The sequence below is a fragment of the Jaculus jaculus genome, assembly GCF_020740685.1.
Source record: "Jaculus jaculus isolate mJacJac1 chromosome Y unlocalized genomic scaffold, mJacJac1.mat.Y.cur SUPER_Y_unloc_2, whole genome shotgun sequence".
NCBI classification, from domain to species: domain Eukaryota; kingdom Metazoa; phylum Chordata; class Mammalia; order Rodentia; family Dipodidae; genus Jaculus; species Jaculus jaculus.
Genome location: NW_025423387.1, coordinates 2,431,066 through 2,445,913, shown reverse-complemented (window position 1 = coordinate 2,445,913; position 14,848 = coordinate 2,431,066). Strand labels below are relative to the sequence as shown.

The 14,848-nt window shown below is 38.5% G+C and overlaps 1 non-coding gene across 1 annotated transcript; it reads left to right on the top strand.

Annotated features, from left to right (window-relative positions):
• The first annotated feature begins 14,513 nt into the window (after positions 1 to 14,513).
• On the top strand, positions 14,514 to 14,618 carry LOC123457202. The gene has a single exon (XR_006634938.1). It is a non-coding gene; the product is annotated as a U6 spliceosomal RNA (small nuclear RNA).
• The last annotated feature ends 230 nt before the right edge of the window (positions 14,619 to 14,848 follow it).

Sequence of the window (14,848 nt, the reverse complement as noted above, 5' to 3'; positions counted from 1 at the left end):
AATTCAGCATTTCTATGGGTGGCTCCCAGGTACTTGTAACCTTCTTGGTGCTTTCTTCTTTAACCCTTAAAGTATGCACAAAACTTTACAATTCTATCCTGTGTACCATAATAATCACAACTTATAATAATCACAACTTGGCAAATCCTTGAAGATATGCAAATGTAACTTGTACATGGCTAGCCTCAGATGGCCTCCTGTTGTATGAGGTTTTGTCATCATAATTTTATGCATCTTTGCTGTAAAACTCTTATATTATTTCATTTCTTCTCTTGAAAAAATCATGTACTGAACCTTGTCACCTATATTCCACTATTATTTAACATTTCTAGGCGACCTCAAGATGAGGACCACATCGACAACACTTTCACAATGGATCAAGAATCATAAAGACTCCATTCCCAATTGTACTTTCCCTTTTCAGTTGAACTCATGATCTTTCTGCTTGGTATCTCTCTTCCCCTTCTCATGCCCTTTTTCATTTTATGTCACATATTTTGAAAAGCTGATTCAGAAAACTGAATGCCACACTAAATCAACAAAACAAAAAAATAAAATTTTGTTTTATGAACTGCATAAAAAGGGAGGACATGGATGACCTAATTAGCAGATGTTTAAAAATTAAGATGAGTGTGGAAATTGAGGAAAGGGATACAACTGACTTCACAAACTTTTTAATTATTGATATATTCATATTTAGGTAAATTATAGTCTATGACATAAGCATTCAGTAAATATTACTGATATATGCAAATCTCTGGGCACTGATACAAGATCAAGTATAAGCAAGAGAAGCAATGAGACATATCGAGAAAGAAATGTAACAGTGTGACCAACAAGTGGAGTAGTAGCCCTCCTGGAGTAATTACTTTAGTAGTCCCTGAACACATGGGTACAAACAGCCCTCATTGTAAACAGCCACTGTAGTCTTTGTTCAGAAAGTGTAAGGATGACCATCTTTGAGAAACAGACTTGGTTGACTATGAACAATAATAGTATGAATTGCACTTTGTGAGAAATAGGCTTCAGAGGCTATGATAAGAAAGGTTGGGAATGAGCTTTATTAAGAAACAGCTTAGCAGTTTCAGACCAGAAAGTGTAAAATTAGGCACTTAAGAAATTAATATAATAGACTCTGTGTCAACTGTAGGAATTGCCCTCATTGAGAAATGAACTTGGCTGCTGCTGACCACCAACAATAAGAATGGCACTAATTAGAGAATAGCATTTGTAGCCTCTAGCTGGACAGGGTCAAAATTACTCTCATTGAATAAATGTCGTTCATAGAACCTGAAACTGAATTTTGACACTAATTAAAAAATAGTGTTTATAATCTCTACAAATGTTGCAAGTGCCCTCAAAATTTAGCCTCAGGAGACAGTGACCTGAAAGTGGGTCAATTGTCTTCAACAATTTACCTTGTTTGTGGAATTGATTTAATAGACTGGGAAAATTAGGGAAGGGTCACATTTTAAAATGTACATGACAAGACTATGACCCACAAACATTGAAATTTCTCAGACTGGGATGTTACCTTTGTATATGTTGACTGGGAGGCATAGGAATTAGTCTCATTGAAAAATAGCCTCTATTTTTCTAGGCAGCAAGTGCAAACATGGCACTCAATAAGATAGTTCCTCACTAGTCTGTGAGAAGCAAGTGCAGGAATAGCCCCTATTGAGAAATTACCAAGCAGTTATTGATCAGCTAGTTTATTAATCACTTTCATAGAGAAATAGTCCTCATAAACAAGTTTGTGCAATAATTGCCCTCATTTAAATACAAGCTTGATAAAATTGGACCAGCAAAGGTAGGAATGTTAGTCATTGAACAGATACTTCAGTATACTCGAATAGCAAGTGTAGTAATAGCCCTTATTGAAAAATTGTTTTCACAGCCTGAAAAGACTGTGTGGGACTCACTATCATTGAAAAATACTCAATAATGGGGCTGGAGAGTTTGCTTAGTGGTTACAGCACCTGCCTGAAAAGCCAAAGGACTGAGGTTCAATTCCACAGGACCCATGTAAGCTGCATGCACAAGGTGGCAAATGCTTCTGGAATTCATTTGCAGTGGCTGGAAGCCCTGGCATATTCATATTCATTCTCTCTCTCTCTCTCTCTCTCTCTCTCTCTCTCTCTCTCTCTTTCCTTCATAAATAAATAAATAAATAAATAAATAAATAAATAAATAAATAAATAAAATAAGAAAAAAAACTCAACTATGGAAAAGGATATGAAATGACTTCCATTTAAATATAGACTTCACAGATGCTTAAAAGCAATTGTAGGGATAGACCACTTTAAAAAGTTCTTAAGTAACGCAGAAGAAAATGTAGAAATTTTCTTCGTGGTTAACTGGACTTAGTACACTCAGTTGAGCAGCTGTAAATGGCTTTATGGAGACATATAATTATTAGTCACTTACCAGAAATGTTGCAACTGTCCTTATTAATAAGTAGTTTAGAGAGTGGATATAAGGCTCACCAGTTAAGATGCTTTGTTGCAAAACCTAACACGCCAGGTTCAACTAAACAGCATGCATTTAAGGCCACATTCACAAATAGTGCATATGTCTGAAGTACATTTATAGTAGCTGAAGGCATAGCATGACCATTCTGTCCATCTTTCCTTGTCCTATTTGCTAATGTGTAAGTAAATGAATATTAAAACACAGCTTACATAGACTTGGACCAGAGAGTTTGAAACTGCCCTCACTGAGGAATTCACTTCACAGTCACAGAACATAAAGGCAATGCATGGCTCTCTCTGAGATATATACAAAGCAAATTCTGACAAACAAGTTTGGGAATCATCCTCATTAAAACATAGCTTAAGTAGACTCTCACCAGCAGGGGAATAAATTACAATCATTGATGAAAGATACTCTATCCTTGGACCAGCAAGTGCAGAGTTATCCCTCATGAATGACATTTTTAAACTCTGAGAGCAAGTGTAAGAAATGATCTCCCTGAGAAATTACCTTAGTATACTCTAACCAGTAAGATTAAGGATTGATCTCATTGAGGAATAGCCTTTGTTACTTCTGACCAGAAGTGTGAGAAGGTCCCTCATTTAGGTCTTCCCTTACTCGACTCTGATGAGCAATTTTGTGAGTTGTTCTCATTGAGAAATAGCAGAGTAGAAATTGACCACAAGTGGAATAATCACTCTAATTAGAAAATAGCATCAAAATCCAATCAGCAAGTGGAGTAATAGCCCCTATTGAGCAATAAACTTAGTAGTATCTGTCAATAATAGGTAGTAATTGTCCTCAAGGAGAAAATACTTTATAATAAACTGAACAGCAAGTGTTGGAATATGTCATATGCAAAGACTGGCAAGTGGTAGATTGTCCATCATTGAACAATTATCTTAGTAAACTCCTCACTGAATGTCCAAGTACAGGAACCATTGATCATTAGTCACTTGGCTATAAGCAGCAATTGCTACAATTGTCTTCTTTGAGAAAGTGACTTCAAAGACTGTGATATACACGAGTAAGAATGACCCTGCTTAAGAAAAATCCTGAGCAGACTCTGTCCAACATGTATACAAACAGCTATCATTGAGAAATAACCTCAGAAGTTTCTGAACTGGAAGTTTAATAATTGCAGTAATCGATAGAATTTGTAGTCTCTGAGAAACAAGTGTGTGAATAGCCTTCTTTGGGAAATGTCCATATTAGAGTATGAATAGAAAGTCTGCAATAGTTCTTATTGAGAAATAGCCTTAGTAGATTTGATGAGAAAGTGTAAGAATGGCCAACATTTAGATATAGAATTTGTCAACTATGACCAACAATATACAAATTCGACTATGAGAAATCTTTAGAGACTCTGATAGGAAAGTGTAGGCACTGCCATTATTCAGAAATAGAAGACTGTAAATGCAAGTGTGCTTATGGCCACCACTGAGAAACAGTATTAGTAGAAATTTGCAGCAAGTGTAGGAATAGTCTACATTCAAAAATAACCTCATTGGACAAAGGAAAACACATGTAATTATAAACACCATGGCCCTCATTGAAGAGCAGACTTAATAGACTCTGGATAGCAACAATAGACAGAATGGTATCTATATTAGGTAGCTCCCGGCTGCTCTGATCAGCAAATACAGAAATAGGTTTATTGAAAAATAGACTTTGTAACGTTAGAAAAGGGGGTGTAATAATTGCCCTCTTTGAAAAATACCCTTGTGCTCTCGGATAAACAAGTGTAGGTATAGACTTTATGTAGCAATAGCTATTGAATAAGTTGACCTGCAGGTGTAAAAAAGACAAATTTACATCACCCCTTTGAGAACTACCATCCAGAGACTCTGAACACTAACTTTAAGAGTATTCATCATTTAGAAATAGTATTAGTAGTCTGTTACTACTAAGAGAAGGAATGGGTTTCAATGTAAAATAGCAGCAGTGGACAATGACAAGAGAGGGTAGGAAATGCCTGCCTCTAGAAATTTCCTTATGATAATCTGATCATGAAGTGTAGGAATGGTCCTCTTTAAATAATATTTATACTAGGCCCAGACCATTAATTGTAGCAATTGCCTAATTATGAAACAGCCTTAATAGACTGTGCAAAGCAAAGGTAGCAATGGCTTTCATTAACAAATGGCATTCATAATCTATGAACAGGAGACATTAGAAATGAACTCATTGAGAAATAGCCAATGTAGCCTCTGGTGAATATGTGTGTGAAAGACCTCATTGTGAAACAGCCTTAGAGGAAAAGGACCAGCAAGTGTAGGACTGATCTTCATTGATAAGTCCTCATCCTTAGCTCTGACTAGCAAGTGTAGGGACTGTACTCATTGAGAAATAGCATTCATGTACTAGGTTGAGCAAGTATGAAAACAGAACCAACTAATAAATAGCTGAGTAAACTTTGACCAGAATGTGAGAGAATGACAATCCTTTATGTTGCGTCCACCTTGACCAGCAAGGAAGACACAACCACCAGTTCTTCTTACATCAGTTTATTCAGGCAACTTCAAGCTTCATCTCCCCCGAACCTCGGGTGGGGCTTCCTTATAAGTGCACTAACACCGCCCAATCACCCCAGGCTACGCAACCGCTCCAGGCAAGCATTAGAAGCCAATGAGCAGCGGTGAGGGAGAGCTCCTCCAAATATGGACTTGTTTGTCCCAAGCATAGAACTTCCATCAGGCGCCATCTTTAGGGCTTGGCCAGGGGTACTCTCCCCATAGGCCTTGGCCATGAGGGCCGAGGGGCTCCCCACACTTTAAATATTGGCATATTTGACTGTGATCTTTGAAAGTATATTTCAGATACTGTGATAAGCAAATAGAGGAATTACCCCCATTGAGAAATATTCCTAGTAGACTCCCCCTGTCCAAAAGCATAAGAAATACCCTGAAATATGGCCTTCATTATCTCTGCCCACCATGTGTATGAATGCCCTTCATAAAATAGCCTTAGTGTACCCTGACCTGTAATTGTAGAATTGCCATCAGTCACGAGTAGCATTAATACAATTTGAATGGCAAGGATAAGAAAAGCCTTCATTGATAAATAGCCTTAATTGACCCTGGCCAGCAACTGTAGGAATTGCCTCACTAAGAAATACACTTGGGGCCCCAGAGGGTGCACCCATAGACTGAGAGCAGGCCAGATCTCCCTGTTCCCCAGCTCCTCCCACATCCCTGGTGCAACTAGGTCCCTCTGTGACTGGCTTGAGGCTACTTGGATCCTGCAAGCATTTTGCTGAAGCAGGCCCCTTGCTCCACCCTCCTGATTGAAGGGTCCCAGTGACCCCAATTCCAGGATACTCAGTGCCACAGGGTGTGCACGCAGAGTAGAGTCCTCAGGAGATAAAGTACCCCTCACACTTCAGGCTACCAACAGCTGAAATCACAGAGTAACTGGGAAGATAAGCAAGAGTACTGCTCCCATGCTGAACCTGATAATCAGCACCAGAGTTTAGAAGGCAGACTCTGAGGATACTCAACATCTACCAGATCAGAGATACAGAGGCTCCTAAGAGCTCACCACTAAAGTAGACTTAAAACTCGCCCACCATGACTCAGGGAATTTTGCAGAAGAGGGGGCAAAATAATTGTAAATTATACAGGTTGATGGGCTGGAGAGATGGCTTAGCGGTTAAGCGCTTGCCTGTGAAGCCGAAGGACCCCAGTTCGAGGCTCGGTTCCCCAGGTCCCACGTTAGCCAGATGCACAAGGGGGCACACGCATCTGAAGTTCATTTACAGAGGCTGGAAGCCCTGGTGCGCCCATTCTCTCTCTCTCCCTCTATCTGTCTTTCTCTCTGTGTCTGTCGCTCTCAAATAAATAAATAATAAATGAACAACAAAAAAAATATTAAAAAAAAAAAACTATACAGGTTGAGACATCATGCCCAGAGGCACTCCCACCCCCCAAAAAAACTGACGGCTGCTCCCACAATGCATATAGCACAAACCGTTAGGTAATATGTACAACCCCAATGAGGATAGTCCCCAATGGAATGTGGGCAAGGATGAGGGAAAAGAGGGTACCAACACATAATGTATCCTTATAAACTATGTTGGTATTGTTAATGAAATAATAATAAATATTAAAAATTAAGATAGATGTATTCCTGTGAAAAAATAAAGAACTGATTCTGAAACACACAGAGTGTAGATAATATGCATTAAATATATAAATTTATAAATTCAGGCAAAATACAGAGTTATGGAGACATTCATTCACTATTTTCTTTCCAATTTTTTTTTATTAATTAGTTTTGAACTCAGCGAATACAGTAAATTTGGTACCATTGTTAGGGTCATCCATACCCTACCCCCTCCCCCTGGCCCCTCCTTGTTGAGGTATATGGGTCATGCATTCTGGAGTTATCTCACAGTTATGGGTAGGATAAACGTCTCTGCATATCAAGATCCAACATTTGGCTCTGACATACTTTCCGCCCCCTCTTCCGCAAAATATCCCTGAGCCATGTGGGGTTCATTTTTGGTCTGCTTCAGTGATGAGGTGTTGGTGGCCTCAGGGTTTCTGGATATCTGATTTGGTAGGAGTTGATTTTTCTTTGTGTTGATCTCCTTCACCCTTGTGCTCATACCCAGTTCCCCAAGAAAACAGCAGCCTTGCTTGATTTGCCAATTGTTCTTTGTTTCACCGGGGCCTGTGGGAGGTATGATGGGATGGTTCTCTCCTTAGGGTCTGCGTCTATCTGAAAAAGAGAAGCAGATTCTCCAACGGAGAGTAAGTTAGCACCAGACAAATGCGATAACCCTTACTTTTTTTTTTAATAGAGAATTTAATAGGTGTAGGCCCTCCTGTAGCTCACGATTAGAGGTAGCTTGATAATGGAGAGTGGGCTTATGTTTGGATATGGTTCTGACTTGTTTCCCAGTTCCAGCTATGTGTTAGCCAAATCAAGAGTAGTTGGTTTCCTACCATGGCTGTGCCTGGCAACTGCACTTCTGTGAGCATCATGACAGGTTATTTGCTGCTAAGTAGGTTAGACCATGAGTTGCTTGGAAAGATATTGGTCATTTCCCCCAGTCACCCATGTAGCACCTTCTGGCACTAGATGCACTGACTGTCTGAGGGCTGACTCTTTCCAGCTTCCAGCCATGCCATCCCATTTTATGTGTCAAACGCATAAGGTGTCTTCAGCAGTAATGTCTTATCACTAACCTTTCATCAAGTACTCTTAGAGAAATCTGTCTTCCTTTTAGGAAACCTTGTAGGTCTCTTTGATCAAAAGTTCATTGTGGATGATAGCCACATGCTGATACTAGGAGTTACAGATCAGTACCCACTAAGGCAAGGAAGAAAAAGATAACTAATATTAAAGAGTTAGACAAAAGAGAGAGAGAAGCTGTAAAAGATTAAGGTCAGTCTTCATCATACCCTCTCCAGTGTCTTGTCTCTCAGGTGTTCCTTCTAAGGGCCTGGTGAAGGTTCAGCCATTTGTCCTGCCTTTTAGAAGGTAGAATTTTATGGTACCATTGCCGTTTGCATCTAGATTTGTGTTTTCCACCCCTTCCCTTGCCCTTCCCTCCCTCCTTTGTTATTATTGATAGCAAATTTAAACCACCCAATTTCAATGAGATTTCAGTCCTACTGTAATAAAGACATAGATACTGTCTTTGCTAACAGAATTGAGCTATCATTTGGGTCACTTAGGGCCTATTATAATATATACCTAGAAAACGCAGTGCCCATAGACAGTATGGGATTCTGCAATTTTGTCTCCTCTGTTGGGTTACCTAATCTCCCCTGTATATAAGCACATTAAAGCACACACGTGAGCTGCTATTAAATCTGTACTTGCCTTGGATTGTAAATGCAGCCAAAACTCTCAGGACAGATCATCCCCATATAAGGGTAAGGCTGTGCACCACAACAGAAACAAACATGACCTGATAGCCAATTTATTTCCCAAGAAATGGAGACATCTTTTTTTTTTCTGTTACTGACATCTTCCATAATTATGGACAAAAACGCATGATAATTCCCACCCCTATCACTTTCCCCTTAAAAATTCCACTCTCCATCATATCTTTTCACCTGCTCAAACAGTCTCTCTTTTATTTTGATGTCATCATCTTTTCATCCTATTATGATGATCCTCATAGGTAGTGCCAGCCACTGCTAGATCAAGGATATCCAGGCCATTTTGTGTCTGGAAGAGTTGACTGAAAATAGAGACATTAACCCACGGGTAGAGCCAGAAGTGAGAGAGTGATAATTGCATTACAAGTGGACTGATAATGTTTATTCAATTACAGATATCAGTTTATTTTTTTAAAAAAATGAACACAGTTGGGCTAAAGTAATTGTTGTGTGTTTAAAGTTTAGATCCTTCCTTGAAAGCTTGATAGCCTTAATCTAATTCATCTGTACACATATAAAGACAGATGAACAAAGTGGTCCCTGCATCTAGAGGACATTTGCAGGAGAAAGAAGCCCTGGTACATCCCTTTTTCTTTCTCTCTATCTCTCATTCTCTCTCTTTGCACATAAATCATAATTGCTTTTTACAATTATCTGAATATTTCTATGCAAACCAAGGATAGCATTTACCTTTGTTGAGATACAGATTTGTAGACTTGGATAAGGAGAATTAGAAATTGCTGTGGTTTTCTAATAGTCTTACTATACTCTTACCATCAATTATTCAATTGTAACTCCTTGAGAAATAGGCTTAGTACACTTATCTACAACTGAAGAAAATGTGAGACCTGAAGCATGGCTTGACAAGCCTCTGACCACCAAATGCAAGAATTGCCCACACTGAGGAATTTAACCTCTGATCACTATGTGTAGCAATGGACCTAATTGTATAAAAGCCTTACTAGAATTTGATCTGAAAACTGATAATGTAACATCATTGAAAATTTTCCTTCATAATATGAAAACTAAGAGCAGGAATTTCCTTAATGAGAAACATCCTTGGTATTACCTAACTAGCAAGTGTAGGAATTCTCTTGTTATGAATCAATCCAAATACATGGTGTCATGCAAAGGTAGGAATGACCATCATTGAAAAATTACCTTTGTGTTCTCTGGACAGCAACTGTAGAAATTTCAGTCATTGAGAACTAGCCTCCATATAATCTGACAAGCAAGTGTAATAACAGACCTCTTTGCGAAATACATTTAATACTCTCTGTATATCCGCTGGATGAATTGTCCTCATTGAGAAGGAAACTTAGTAGGCTCTCAGTACTCAGGGTATATGCCGTGTTTGTTGAGAAAGACTTTTAGTATACACTGTCCAGTAAATGTAGAAATTTTATCATTGAGAAATCACCTCAGGAGACTCTGACCAGCACATATAAGAATTGCCTTCATTGAAAAATAACATTAGCAGATTCCCAATAGTAAGTGTAAGAATGGTCCCCATAGAGCAATGGCTTTGTTTGACTCTATACAGCAAGTGATGGTGAATTGTACCAGGATGTCTGTCTCGTCATAGCTTTCTAACTTGTTTTGCATATATAAACTTCCTTTTTACATGTATCACAGGTGAATATAGGATCCATTATGAACTGCATGGATAACTGGATTTGTAATGTAGGGATCAAACTTCTCCATAGCCTATGGAAGATATACAGTCTTGTATCAGGCACATAACAAATGAAAGACAACTGAGTATAAGAGATGATAATTTCATTGTTTAATGCCTAGCTAAAATTATATATAGACTTTTGTGGGATAAAAGAATAATTGGGGTGTGATACAGGAATAGATATCAGCATGTTATTATGCAGTCTTGAATTTGGAATGAAAAGTTATAAAAGATTGTGTAATATAGAAGCACTGTATTGGAGTGCAGACCTCTGATCTTATCTCATGTTTTATAAAAGAATTCACCATGGGTTGTGTTGCTGTTCTTGTAAAATCACATAGGGATTGTGCTTCTCACCTCATGGGCATGAAGTTGGGTTTCCTGCTCACCTTGTATTTTCCTTTAGAACAATCTTGTTAGCAGTATAAACAATACCCAAACATAGATCCATCCTGTTTGCCTGTCAGGACGGCTTGAGAAAATGTTAATCTTCAGGAGGACTGATGAGTTCCTCACACATGCCATAAACAGAGAAATGTTTTGTAGTGCAAATTGAGTTTTTACTGGAGGATATATGTGTTGTGGGTATTTAGTGGTTGACGCAAAGTAACTGTTGTTCTTAGACATGTTCATACCAGAGTTAGTACATGAAATCAACCTACTTATCAAAGAATGAGGAAATTAGTGTAAACAATTTACACATAGACAATGCAGTGCTACCGAGGCATTAAAGCATAAGGCTACTCCGTGAAAACTGGTGAAAATCCCTAACTCTTCTGCATCATTTATGAGCAAGAATTACATTGCTATCATAAAGACTTTCAGTTGTATAAATTTTTCTCCAGCTGTTTTGGGGAGTGGACTCACACTGGGGGAAGCTCCTGGAGTGGAACTACCCCTCTACCTGGGTGTCTTCATGAAGGTGGTTTTCAATTTCACCATGTTATAGTCCTCCATTAATCCTCAGAGGTGGGGAATCTGATTGTGATGATTTTGCCTAGGGAACTATGGGCAACACTGGAATCCAGGTTGGTGTAGTGCAGTGTTAGAGTTATAGTCCTTGGTTATATTGGTGGACCTGGTGATAGCATATTGGGTCAGTTACAATACCTGCAAGGATTCTTGATAGCTCTCTGAGACCCACTACCGACATGTATACAGAGCCTTCTGTCCCTGAAAATGCCTCGATTTCATTCTGATCTCCCACCACATCCACACATGAACTTTGATACCCTCAGTTTTGCTACTGTTCTTACACTAACCTACCTCACACAGCATCAACATCCAATACAGGGTCCAATGTCTTTCCCCTACCATCTCCATCAAAGGGCTAATATCTCCCCACCCATGGAGTGACCGTCTTGCCTCTTTGCATGGCACGCTGGGAATCATGGTTCTGCCATTCTCGTCTTCTTTCTCCCTCACTCTCCTTTTGAGATAAGGTTTTACTCTAGCCCATGCTGACTTAGAATTCACCATGTAATCTCAGAATGGTATCAAAGTTAATGATTTCCTAACTCCACCTCTTTGCTGGGAGTAGAAGTGTGCATCATCACTCCTAGCCCTCTTCTATATTTAGAACAAAGTCGGACCCCAGTGTCATGTGTCAAAGTATTCCAGGAAGCTATGTCTCTATCATAGCTCATCTAACTGCCAGAAAACTGCAATGTTCAAGTTATCATTCTAGTTCTATAAATAAAGGAGTCATTCTGAGAGCCAGTTTTCAAATAACTCTAAAACATGCCAGTCCAGGATCTACCCTTGATGAATGATTTCAGAGTGCCCCAGTATTAGCACTACACAAATATTGAAGCTCCAGAGCACTCACAGTAAATTCTGTACTCAAATACAACAATGGATTTAGGTTCTAAGCATCCTTCTCTGCATACTAACTCTAGCTGCCATCATGTCCCTCCAGCACCTCACAGGCACATACTATTCCAAGGCCATACTAAATCCCTGGCTCCCCTGGTGAGCAATGAGTAACCACACCATTAAACATGTTGCCAAAGAGAAGCTCAAGACCCAAATCTGGATTCTGTTCATGTTCTCTGAAGCCCTCTTTTGCAATCTCCCCCATTATATTACAGAGTATAAAAGGAATTTTGCCCTTAAAACGTTTCCTGTGGATGGTTTTACTATTAGAATATAATTCTTTATGGTCCTTTCAGTAGTATGTTGTATATTAATCGTTGCATAATGTATTTCTTATAACTTCCCTATGGGCAAGATGGAGAGTGTCACCAATGCAAACTCAAAGCACTGAATTTAATATATCTACATGGCAGTAATTCTAGTGAGTATGAGATATTTTAGGGTGACTGTGTGAAACCAACTCTACAGTGCCCCCAACTTCATGGTCATGTTGTTTACCTATCTGTTTCTCTGAGCCAGTGTTGGACAGAAGCATCTTGCCATGTGAGAGTTTTATTGTTCCTCACTCTTCCAGGCCATCCAGCTCAACTTATATGGGCTAAACCATCAAGTGTTGCTGTTGATAATCTCACTGGCAGATGGAAATTTGATAACTCATATCTTAGCTCCCCAAGTGTGTGGTTATGTCACGTCGGTCATCACAAATGTGAGTATAATGACTCAGATCTGCTGGTATTGTCTTTCTAGATAAGTCAGAATGCTCACCTCTAAACTAGCACAAACACTTACACCACTTAAAACCGTGAAAGTAAAGGCACGAGGAACTTCTCACAAACTATAAAAGAGGTATTTAGCTCTCAATTTCATATGAATGGATTTCTGAGGTCAGCAACAAATTCTGCTACTTATTCCAAATCCTACTTTCAAAATGCTCTGAAAAAAATAGGTTGTATTTTACCCATACATTTTGGGGAAACCCTTTTCTCACAAGGTTCTCAATGTGGGATTATACAATTATTATGGCAAAAGGCACAAACATTTATTATCAGATATACAAACCATATTAGAGCCCTTTAAATCTACTATGACCTTACAAATATCAGTTTTTAATGAATATTGGCAATTATTCTTTAAGTTATAGATAATATAGATAATGACATTGGTGTTGTAGCACTATACTATAGTGGGGAAATCATATGATATAAAACCTAAGATTGTTTTCACTCAGTTGCAAAAGCATAATGCAAGTCCTCATAATGCAAACTCATACAGAGACATCAGGATTTATGGTTTACATCATATTCTAGCGTTGTCACTATGGGATGGGATGTGATGAACACATGGCGGTTTATGTCCTCCAAGCTTTCAAGCTGTGGGATGTGCTTGATTAGAATTCGTAGGAAATCTATGGACATGATGAAATCACTGCAAATTTAATGAAAATTGAAAATGTACCATAGGAAATTAAATGATTAGTATAAAATTTCAATATTTAGAGTAATCATTCCCCAAACATATTTTCTCTAACTGCTTCCTATTCACTTTATCATTCTCAAATTAATAAATTAATAAGAAAATGAATAAATTAATGATTTTTTAAGGTAGGGTCTTACTGTAGCTCAGGCTGACCTGGAATTTACTAGACACTCTCATGGTGGCTTTGAACTCACAGCGTTCCACATACCACTGCCTCAAAACTGCTGGGATTAAAGGTGTGTAATACTATATCTGGCCTAATAAATAAATAAATGTTTTAAAGTAGAGTTGGAGAGATGGCTAAACGGTTAAGGCTCTTGCCTACAAAGCCTAAGGACCCAAATTTGATTACCCATTGCCCATTTAAAGTCAGACTCAAAGAGTTGTGGATATATCTGGAGTTCATTTGCAATTGTTGGATGCTATGGAATGTCCATTCTCAATCTCCCTCCCTCCCTCTCTCTCTCTCTCTCTCTCTCTCTCTCTTTCTCCCTCTCTCTCTCTCTCTCTCTCTCTCTCTCTCTCTCTCTCACACACACACACACACACACACACACACACCCTTTCATCCTTCTGTCTCTTTCATTCACTTTCTCTCAAATATATAAATAACATTACTTTTAAGTGTCCAATGTCCAACTATATTTTACATGTTTGGGTGAATGTCGGTTTTTTTCAGGCAAAGAAATGACATATGTGCATTTTCTGGATATATTTTCTATGCTGTCATCAAATTCTTATCTGAAAATTAAAAATATAAAATATATGAAGCACATGGTCTACTCAGACAATTTTTAAATGGTAAACGTAGTACAATATATTCAAATAAGTTCATCCCAACTTTATTTATATCACTGCTGTTCTTAGGAACTCAGCAGTTAAAACTTTTATTTTTTTAATTTATTTGAGAAAGAGAGAGAGAGAGAATATGGGCACTCCAGTACCTGTAGCTCATGTACCTGCAAAAAATAACTGGGACTTAACATCATAACAATAATTAATGAGTATAATTATTCAGTTTCATGTTTTTGTAGGTAGGATATCTGGGGGGTGTTGAATTAGAGACACAGTTTTGGTTTAGGATTACATTGAAAATGGGATGACAAAAATAAGATACTGTTCACTTCAGTAGTACCTTTACTACAGTTGGAATGATACTGATTACATAAACATGGCCCCTGTTCAGGGATGACAAACGACTTCCTGAAGTTTTCCATGTTTTGTTTTATTTTTATTTATTTGAGACAGAGGTAAAGAGAGAATTGGCATCCCAGGGCCTCCAGTCACTGCAAACAAACCACCGACACATGTGCCAGCGCATACCTCTGGCTTATGTGAGTGCTGGGGAATCAAAGCAGGGTCGGTCCATTGGCTCTACAGGCAAACATCTTAACCACTAAGCCATCTTTCCAGCCCAAGTGTTCCATATTTTAAATAAAGAAAATTTAGGCAC